Source organism: Colobus angolensis, unplaced genomic scaffold (assembly GCF_000951035.1).
Source record: "Colobus angolensis palliatus isolate OR3802 unplaced genomic scaffold, Cang.pa_1.0 Scaffold175, whole genome shotgun sequence".
Taxonomy (NCBI): Eukaryota; Metazoa; Chordata; class Mammalia; order Primates; family Cercopithecidae; genus Colobus; species Colobus angolensis.
The window spans coordinates 3,377,177-3,388,517 of NW_012114877.1; the positions used below are offsets into that span (position 1 = coordinate 3,377,177).

At 43.9% G+C, this 11,341-nt stretch overlaps 1 protein-coding gene across 1 annotated transcript in view; it reads right to left on the reverse strand.

The window, feature by feature from the left end:
• The window catches only part of SKAP2 (src kinase associated phosphoprotein 2), a 336,690-nt gene extending 334,477 nt beyond the window's left edge, over positions 1-2,213 (reverse strand). The window contains exon 1 of the mRNA XM_011938574.1: positions 2,125-2,213. The gene's annotated coding sequence lies outside the window, so the exon portion shown is untranslated. The remainder of the gene's footprint in view (positions 1-2,124) is intronic.
• Between the last annotated feature and the right edge of the window lie 9,128 nt (positions 2,214-11,341).

Sequence of the window (11,341 nt, forward strand, 5' to 3'; positions counted from 1 at the left end):
AAAAAAAAAAAAAAAAAAAGAATAAAAGGGTAGGAGAAAGAGAATAAGAGGAAGACAGAGAAAGAAGGAAACATTTACTCAAGTGGAAGTGTTCTCTTCCTAGCCTCCAAGAGAGCACACCTTCTGGGTGGGCGGCCTGGGGAAGAGCACTTCAGGAGCAGTTTGCTACAGCAAGCAATGTTGCTGACTGTTCTCTCCTTGGAACTCTTGGCCATTTGGGTTTCTGGACACCCCTATTCTAGTCCTCCTTCTCCTGTGCCCTCCCTGATTATTACCCAGGGCTCACTCTTTAGAGCTTTCTCTTCTCATTCAGAAGCTCTAGATTAACAAGTTGATTTATTTCTGTGGCTTCTCCTACCCCTTAAATGATTGCAACTCCCAAACGTACCTTTTTAAACCATTCTCTCTTCTAAAACCCACAGGCCAAATTGGCCATCAGTAATTGATTGGTGATCATTTCTAAAATCAAATTTATCTCCATTCCTCCTAAACCTCTTTCCACCATCCATACTCTATCTTCCAGTTCCCAAAGTCAAAGCAGTTCTGAAGTCATTCTTCATTATTTCTTCTAATTCAACTACCAAATCCAATCTATCACCAAGTGCTATTGAATGTACTTCTAGAATCTCTTTCTAATCTGTACCTATCTTCCAATCCTACTGCCACTGTTTTTTGGGATTTTTTGGTTTGTGTTTCTTTGTTTTGTTCTGTTTTTTTGAGATTGGATCTCACTTTGTCACCCAGGCTGGAATGCAGTGGCAATCATAGCTCACTATAACGTCGAACTCCTGGGCTCCAGGGATCCTCTCACCTCAGTCTTCAAAGTAGCTGGGACTACAGGTGTGAGCCACCATGCCCAGCTAATTTTTAAAAAAAAATTTTTTGTAGAGATGGACTCCTGCTATGTCTAGGCTGGTCTCAAACTCCTGGGCTCAAACAATCTTCCCACCTTGGACTCCCAAAGTACTAGGATTACAGGCATGAGACACCATGTCCGGCCTACTGCAACCGTTTTATACAAAGCTTTCATCATATCCTCCCTGGATTCCTAACTTTCATTTCTGATCTTTTTTCTGGCCAATCTTTGTACCAAAGTGAACTTTCTAAAACATAAATCTAATATTTTCTCTTTTACTAACTTTAATAACCTCTGATGGGTTCCCTCTGGTTCTCAAAATAAAAATCCAAATCCAAACAACGTTCTTCATTACATTGCTGAAGTGTTCCTTAACATCCTCATGTCTTGCAATTTCCCCCTCTGCACTCACAGACCTTATTTCAAACCCTGCAGTTTGACCACAACAGGTTATGTGCCACTCCCCAAGCACAGCATGTTTCTTCATGATTCTCTGCACATTCTGTTTTCTCTATATGAAATGTTGTTCCCTGCCTGGTGAGCTCCTTCATACTCTAAGATTAAGCTCCAACGTCACTCCTCTGTAAAGCTTTCCCTCACTGCCCAACAGATTACTTATATCTACCTGTGGGGTTATTAGTCCTTACCTCTATTGGGGCACCTTTAAAGATACACTGCAAGTACTGGTTTATGTATTTTTCTCCCTGAACAAATGAGACTGACATCGTGAGTTCCTAAAAGATAGGCATTGGCTCTTATTCCTTTTGATGTCCCCAGCTGTTCACCAAATACTCAATAAATGTTAATGATGTCAAGATAATTCAACTTTCCACACAAAGAAAGAACCCCAGGACCCTCCAGAAAGTGCCACCCTTTCCCAGAAAGAACTCTTTAGGCCCATGTAGTCTTGCCCTGTGACTTAGCCCATAGCTAGAATAAAGGCAGAACATATTCCTTCAGCTTAAAAGAGAGACCAATGGGAACAGGGCAGAGAGAGAGAAAGACAGAGAAGGAAGGAGGAAGAGAAAGATGACCACTCCTTTGATAATTCAGTGCACCTTCCCCCCTAGAAAAAGGAATCTTGTTCCTTGATCGCAAAATTGGAAAAGAAACAGAACCTTCCCACAATGCTCTGTATTTAGAGGATACTTAAAGAGCACTTGAATTTATTTATTTATTTATTCAAGTGTTCTTTAAGTATACAGGTGAATGCTCCCCAGTTGGTGGGAAATTTGTACTAGAAATAATGAACTCAGCATCTCACTCACCTTAGTTTGTCTTTCACCAGCCTGTCTTTCCCTTTCTGAGAGTCTTTGTCTCCCTCTCTTCATGTCCAACAAGCGGAGAAAAATTAAAGTGGCACCAGGAAATTTTTCTAGCCTCTATATCCAAATAACCTCTTAAAAATAAACTTGATTTAAAACTACAACATATGCAACTGAGTATCTTAACTGTAAATCTAATGTAACCATTGTTCCTTTGGATGCTTCCTTAATTTAAAGAGTGATAAATACACCCTTTAAGGACTATCAATTCTAATCATTTCCAAATGACTGATTTCCAGTGTGTTTCTACCATACATTTCCTTTATATAAATAAAAAAAAATTCTAAATTGCTTCCATTAGTGTATAGAAAAATATTTGTTATTTATTTGTAAATGGTGATGGATTATAAGCATATTGCCAGATAAAATTCTATAACAATTCTCTTAGTATATTATGTTTGAAAATGCAATATTTATATAGTAAAAACTACAATATTAAAAAAGCTTCTATAAGTTTGTCCTTTTAAAATGTAAACTATTAAAATATTTTTAAATATGAGGAAAAACTTTTTAATGCCAATTCCGTATCAAAGTTTAGAATTTTGCATTTATACAGAGCAGAGTTCATGAACTCCTGCTAATCATGTTAACAATCTACCAGATTTCTAAAGGCTCAGCAGGGGTTAGAATTAGAAGGCTCTGCCATCAACATCAATAACAGGAACAGTGACACTCAGGGGAGTTTACCACTGTGCTCTCCTAAGAGGGTTCAGCACATTCAGGCACTGTAACCCATAATTGAAAGAGACCTATAGCTAATGATTCCAAAAGAGATCTAGAGGGACACATTATTTCAGATTTTGTTTTAAATAATGAGTCTTAAAAATTACATATGTGTATAGGTATACATATTGTGTGCTAGTATATATACAATATTATGATGGTCATACTTTTTATTTGAAAGAGCCTTACCACTCAAGAGGATTTTGAGTTCAAATTTTTGTTTTGGTAACAAGAAAGATGCGAATGAAATCTCAAATGTTTCTCTGGGAGGCAAGAAAATGGCTTGAATCCCTAATTCAGAATGCAGCCTGTTGGACAAATGATGACTCAAATAATCTCTTGTATCCTGGGCCCAAAGCAGGTGGCAAATCAATTCAGCGAGAGGTAGCTGGGGCGGAGGGGGTAGTCAGAGTACATGTCCCTTTTTCACTGGCCGATCTTTCCAAAATTGAGAAGCGTTTAGGTGATTTCTCAGCTAATCCTACCATATACATAAAGGAATTTAGATACCTTTGTCAGGCCTATGACTTAACTTGGCATGACCTCCAGGTTATCCTAACCTCTACCCTAAACTGACTGAGGTTCTAACCCAGTATACCCGGTTAGATCCGGCCTCCCCCACAGGGGCCACCATTTTGGCATCTTATTTCATTTCTCAATCAGCTCCTGACATTCGTAAAAAACTTCAAAAGGCAGAGGATGGTCCTCAGGCACCAATACAAGACCTAGTTAAATTAGCCTTTAAGGTCTATAACTCCAGAGAGGAGACAGCTGAGGCACAGCTCCTAGCAGTGGCTTTACAGCCCAGTCGTAACCCCAGGCCAGAGAGCACACACCCCACAGACTCCAAGGCTACTAAAGGAGCCTGCTATAAGTGTGGCAAGGCAGGACACTATGCCAACAGGTGTCCGCAAGGTCCCCGAGCCCCAGTGCAGCCTTGCTATAAGTACAAGGCATCAGGACATTGGGCCAGTGAATGTCCTAACCCTCGTCCACCAGCAACCCCCTGCCCTGCTTGGCAGCAGGGAGGACACTGGAAGTCTGATTGCCCCACCCTGAGAACAGGTGCCGCGCCTCCACGTGACCCCCTTTCCCAGGATCCTGGGAGCTCCTTCCAGCTCCTACATCTGGACGACGACGACAACTGAAGGTGCCGAGACTCAGGGACCCCCCATCACCCTCGCCGAGCTGCGGGTAACTCTCCTGGTAGCGGGTAAGACAATCAATTTTCTAATCGACAGCGAGGCTACCTATTCTGTTTTGCCATCCTTTTCTGGACCTAGCCTTCCATCTCTGTAGTAGGAGTAAGCGGAAAGCCATCCACTCCACGAAAAACTCCACTCCTTAATTGCTGCCTGGCCAACAACTACTTTGTGCACTCATTCCTCATTATACCCTCATGCCCTACCTCCTTACTAGGCCAAGAAATCAGTTTGGCTTTCCCCCACTTGCCTCAAACTTACTAAATTTTGTTAACTATCTCATACTCCTCAGCCTTGCCAGGACTATCCTTCTGGGTTTTGCCCATATTCCAACAAATGCTTCCATTCCTCATTCCTATACTAATACTGTGCCTTATTTTATTCTTCATCCGTACGTCCAAATACCAACCATAGGCCCCGACCTTAACAATGCCCCTTAACAGCAGGAAGTAGCCAGACAGACCACAGCGCCCCTTTATCACTATTATCAATAAAAGGTTGGACTGTTTGGATGAACGGAGGCAGGATGGCGCACTTCCGGGTTCTTCTTCACTAACTTTTCCCGCGTGCGCGAAAATGCAGCCAGCGACCCAGGGAAGGTGCAGACCAACCGGGCATGCGCCAGGTGACGTAAATCTGAAGAGACCAAGATTTACCTGGTCGCACCTGCGGAACACCCCCGACATGCCCGTGCCCCGCCTATTGCCCTCCCACTCCTAGAAAAGCCGCTCTCGGCCAGCGCACCACGCGGCCTTCCTCAGTCCTCCACTCCTGTCGGGATGTTGGGACTGCAGGAACTCCGTCCGAGAGCCCCACTGGGGAGACTCTGTCAGCCTCCTTTGCCGGAGGCCGATAGACCTCTCCCCCACACCTTAAGTGACCAAAAATAAATTTGCAGTTTTGCTCCTACCCTTGCCTACTCGCTGGTTCTTTTGTATGTGTTCTGGTGGTCTTAGAAAAACAAATCAGTTATGTTATCTATAGATTACAGACATTGTATAGAAAAGCACTGTGAAAATCCCTATCCTGTTCTGTTCTGATCTAATTACTGGTGCATGCAGCCCCAGTCACATACCCCCTGCTTGCTCAATCGATCATGACCCTCTCGCGAGCACCCCCTTAGAGTTGTGAGCCCTTAAAAGGGACAGGAATTGCTCATTTGGGGAGTTCAGCTCTTGAGACAGGAGTCTTGCCAATGCCCCTGGCCGAATAAACCCCTTCCTTCTTTAAAAAAAAAAAAAAGAAAGAAACACATAAAAACAAAGTTAATACCTTTGAGTTTACAGATATACATTAGAAGCCAATTTCAAAGTATTTTTAAAAATAAACTTTCCACAATATGAATTTGTTATCTATGGATTTCCACAGGCAGGAAAACGTGCCCTCTTCCACCCCTATTTTTCAAATAATCCTCACCCAATTCCCTTTCTTCACTCCCTTCTCCATAAAAAAAGGCAATATTCAAATCTTAAGGCCAAGATGGCTAAGGTTGTTGTTGTTGTTGTTGTTGTTGTTTGAGACAGAATGATGATTAATACTGAGTGTCAATTTGATTGGATTGAAGGATGCAAAGTATTGATCCTGGGTTTGTCTGTGAGGGTGTTGCCAAAGGAGATTAACATTTGAGTCAGTGGGCTGGGAAATGCTTAATCTTTAAGCATTAACATTTGAGTCAGTGGGCTGGGAAACGTTTAAATCCTTAATCTGGGTGGGCACCATCTAATCAGCTGCCAGCACAGCCAGAATATAAAGCAGGCAGAAAAACGTGAAAAGGCTAGACTGGCCTAGCCCCTAGCCTACATCTTTCTCCTTTGCGGGATGCTTCCTGCCCTCCAACATCAGACTCCAAGTTCTTCAGCTTTCGGACTCAAGCTGGCTTCCTCGCTCCTCAGTTTGCAACCTATTGTGGAACCTTGTGATCATGTGTTAATACTATTTAATAAACTCCCCTTTATATATATATATACACACACATACACATCCTATTAGTTCTGTCCCTCTAGAGAACCCTGACTAATACAGATTTTGGTACCAGGAGTGTTTCTAGAGGAACAGAATATTAAGGATGGAGTTCTTTTGTTGGTTTTGGGGTTTCTGCAGTTGACTGCTTAATATGATTAGACCCAAAAATGCTAAGGACTGTACTTCTAATAGTATGGAAAACACTGATAGTCTTTGGTGTGAACTGTTTAGAGAGTTATACAAAATAAATGCATTTGACACTCCTGATTTGCCACTCATGAGAGACAAGTTTAGTGACTCTATACATAATACCTTTGACTATATGTGGAGAACCAATGAACGTAATGAAGTTGGTTGGTTGCTCCTAAGATCACTGGACAGTTTGATGAAAGAAAATTATGAACTCAGAGACTCTAACTCCTGGCTTCAGAAGCAGATTCTGAGCCTCAAATCCGCTAAGATTGCCCTGAGTGAGAGTTTTATCTCCTGTAGAGAAAGAGCTGAAATTGTGGAAAAACAGACACAGCTCTTATCAAGCAAGTGTCTGACTTCCAAAGAAAGGTGCAGGCATAGCCTCACCAGGTGTCTACTGTTAAAGTGAGGGCATTGATTGGAAAAGAGTGGGACCCTGCAACTTGGCATGGAGACATGTGAAAGGACCCTGATGAAGCTGGGGACACTGAGCTTGTAAATTCTGATGAACCTTTTTTGCTAGAAGAAACAGCTTCCCCATCCCCAGTAGTGGCAATATCCCCTCCCTGACCCATACTGCCATCATCCTTTCCATCTTTGTCTGAGGAGATAAAACCTGCGGTGCCTGAGGCAACAGTTGATGGCCTCCCCTGAGGCGGTTGCCAGGCAAGACAATGTTGATTCTCTTCTGGAGCCACCTCCAACACCCTTTTTTGTTTCTAGACCTATAACTAAAGTCCTAGAGGTGAGGTTCACAGTGCAACCCATGACGAGGTACACTACACTCGAAAAGAACTGCTTGAGTTTTCTAATTTATATACGCAAAAATCTGGAAAACAGGCATGGGAATGGATATTAAGGGTGTGGGATAATGGTCAAAGGAACATAGAGTTGGATCAGGCTGAATTTATTGATCTGGGCCCACTAAGTAGGGATTCTGCATTTAATGTTGCAGCTTGTGGAGTTAAAAAAGGCTAAAATAGTTTATTTGCTTAGTTACCTGAAATACGGATTAAAAGATGACCCACTGTGAGTGAGCTGGAAATGTCTGAGCTCCCTTGGTTTAATATAGAGGAAGGGATCCAAAGGCTTAGGAAGATTGGGATGGTGGAGTGGATTAGTCACTTTAGACCTACTCATCCCAGCTGGGAGGGTCCAGAAGCTATACCCTTGAACAACGCTTTGTGAAACAGATTTTTGAGGGCAGCAACTGCAACTTTGAAGAGCCCTGTAATTGCTCTTCTCTGTATGTCAGATCTAACAGTAGGAACCACAGTCACTCAGCTACAAAATTTAAATACAATGGGAATAATTAAATCCCGAGGTGGCAAGGGCCAAGTGGCGGCACTCAACCATCAAAGGCAAGCTACTGTAACAAACAGCAGAGGCAAAGTAGCAATCAGAATAGCCTGACTCCTGTAGAGGTCTGGCATTGGCTAATTAATCACGGTGTTCCTAGAAGTGAAATTGATAGGAAGCCTACTGCATTCCTACTTAATTTATATAAGCAGAAAACTTCTAAGTTGAATGGACAAAAGACTAATTTGAATTATAAAAACATAGAATCACAGCCCCTCAATCAATTTCCAGACTTGGGCCAGTTTACAGACTCAGAACCCCTTGAATGAAAGGGAGGCTGGGTCCTGTTGAGGAAGGATCCCACTACACTACTGACAATTTATGCTGTTAATCTTTCTCTCATCCTTCCCCATGGAGACCTCCAGCCTTTTACCAGAGCACCTGTGCATTCTGGAAAGGAAAATAATCAGGCATTTTGGGGACTACTGGACACTGGCTGTGAGCTGATGTTGATTCCAGGGGACCCAAAATGTCATTGTAGTCCTCCAGTTAAAGTAGGGGCTTATGGGGGTCAGGTAATTAACGGAGTTTTAGCTCAGGTCTGACTTACAGTGGGTCCAGTGGGTCCCTGGACTCATCCTGTGGTCATTTTGCCAGTGCCAGAATGCATAATTGGCACAGACATACTTAGCAGCTGGCAGAACCCCCACACTGGCTCCCTGACTGGTAGAGGGAGGGCTATTACGGTGGGAAATGCCAAATGGAAGCCATTAGGGCTACCTGTACCTAGAAAAATAGTAAATCAAAAACAACATCACATCCTGGAGATTAGTGTCACCATAAAGGACTTGAAAGATGCAGGGGTGGTGATTCTCACCACATCCGCATTCAACTCTTCCATTTGGCCTGTGCAGAAGATACATGGATCTTGGAGAATGATGGTGAATTATCACAAGCTTAACCAAGTGGTGACTCCAGTTGCAGCTGCTGTACCAGATGTGGTTTCATTGCTTGAGCAAATTAACACATCTCCTGGTACCTGGTATGCAGCCAGTAACTTGGCAAATGGGTTTTTCTCCATTCCTGCCCATAAAGCCCACCAGAAGCAATTTGCCTTCAATATACCTTTACTGTCTTACCTCAGGGGTATATCAACTCTCCAGCTTTGTGTCATAATCTTATTCAGAGAGACCTTGATCGCTTTTCACTTCCACAAGATATCACACTGGTCCATTACATTGATGACATTATGCTGATTGGATCCAGTGAGCAAGAAGTAGTAAACATGCTGGAGTTATTTGTGAGACATTTGTGTGCCCAGAGGACGGGAAAAAAATTCAACTAAAATTCAGGGATCTTCTACCTCAGTAAAATTTCTAGGGGTCCAGTGGTGTGGGGCCTGTCAAGATATTCTTTCTAAGGTGAAGGATAAATTGCTGCATTTGGCCCCTCCTGCAACCAAGAAAGAGGCACAATGCCTAGCAGGCCTATTTGGATTTTAGAAGCAACACATTCCTCTTTTGGGTGTGTTACTCCAACCCATTTATTGAGTGATCCGACATGCTGCCAGTTTTGAGTGGGGTCCAGAAAACGAGAAGGCTCTACAACAGGTCCAGGCTGCTGTGCCAGCTGTTCTGCCACTTAGGCCATATAACCCAGAAGATCCAATGGTGCTTGAGGTGTCAGTGGCAGATAGGGATGCTGTTTGGAGCCTTTGGCAGGCCCCACAGGTGAATCACAGCAGAGGCCTCTAGGATTTTGAAGCAAGGCCGTGCTGTCTTCTGCAGATAATACTCTCTTTTTGAGACACAGCTCTTGGCCTGTTACTGGGCTTTGGTGGAAACTAAATGTTTGCCTATGGATGATCAAGTCACCATGCGACCTGAACTGTCCACCATGAACTGGGTGCTTTCTGATCCATCTAGCCACAAAGTGAGTCATGCACAGCAGCATTCCATCATCAAATGGAAGTGGTATATATGTGATTAGGCTCAAGCAGGTCCTGAAGGCACAAGTAAGTTACATAAGGAAGTGGCTCAAATGTTCATGGTCTCCACTCCTGCCACCCTGCCTTCTCTCCCCGAGCCTGCACCAATGACCTTATGGGGAGTTCCCTATGATCAGTTGACAGAGGAAGAGAAGACTAGGGCCTGGTTCACAGATGGTTCTGCAGGATACGCAGGCACCACCCAAAAGGGGACAGCTGCAGCATTACAACCCCTTTCTAGGACATCCCTGAAGGACAGCGGTGAAGGGAAATCTTCCCAGTGGCTAGAACTTTGAGCAGTGCGCCTGACTGTGCACTTTGCATGGAAGGAAAAATGACCAGATGTGCGATTATATGCTGATTCATGGGCTGTAGCCAATGGTTTGGCTGGATCACCAGGGACTTGGAAGAAGCATGATTGGAATATCGGTGACAAAGAAATTTGGGGAAGAGGTATGTGTATGGACTTCTCTGAGTGGTCAAAAACTGTTAAGGTATTTCTATCCCATGTGCGTGCTCACCAATGGGTGACCTCAGCAGAGGAGGACTTTAATAATTAAGTGGATAGAATGACCCGTTCTGTGAACACCACTCAGCCACTTTCCCCAGCCACCTCTGTCATTGTCCAATGGGCCCATGAACAAAGTGGCCATAGTGACAGGGATGGAGGTTAAGCATGGGCTCAGGAACATGGACTTCCACTCACCAAGGCTGACCTGGCTATGGTCACTGCTGAGTGCCCAATTTGCTAGCAGCAGAGACCAACACTGAGCCCTCGATATGACACCATTCCTCAGGGTGATCAGTCAGCTACCTGGTGGCAGGTTGATTACATTGGACCTCTTCCATCATGGAAATGGCAGAAGTTTGTCCTCACTGGAATAGACACTTACTCTGGATATGGGTTTGCCTGTCCTGCATGGAATGCTTCTGCTAAGACTACCATCCATGGACTCACGGAATGCCTTATCCACCATCATGGTGTTCTACACAGCATTGCCTCTGACCAAGGCACTCACTTTACAACTAAAGAAGTGTAGCAGTGGGCTCATGCTTCTGTAATTCACTGGTCTTACCATGTTCTCCATCATCCTGAAGCAGCTGGATTGATGGAATGGTGGAATGGCCTTTTGAAGTCACAATCACAACATCAACTAGGTGACAATACCTTGCAGGGCTGGGGTAAAGTTCTCCAGAAGGCTGTGTATGCTCTGAATCAGTGTCCAATATGTGGTACTGTTTCTCCCATAGCCAGGATTCACAGGTCCAGGAATCAAAGGGTGGAAGTGGAAGTGGAAGTGGCACCACTCACTATCACCCCTACTGATCCACTAGCAAAATTTTTACTTCCTATTTCCATGACATTACATCCTGCTGGCCTAAAGGTCTTAGTTCCAGAGGGAGGAACACTGCTACCAGGAAACACAATAATGATTCTATTAAACTGGAAAGTTACAATTGCCATCTGGACACTTTGGGCTCCTCCTACCTTTAAGTCAACAGGCTAAGAAGGGAGTTAGAGTGTTGGCTGGGGAGACTGATCCTGACTGTCAAGATGAAATCAGTCTACTACTCCACAGCAGAGGTAAAGAACAGTATGCGTGGAATACAGGAGATCCATTAGGGCATCTCTTGGTATTACCATGCCCTGTGATTGAGATCAATGGGAAACTACAACAGCCCAATCCAGGCAGGACTACAACAAATGGCCCCAGACCCTTCAGGAATGAAGGTTTGGGTCACCCCACCAGGGAAAAGACCACAACCTGCTGAGGTGCTTGCCAAAGGCAAAGGG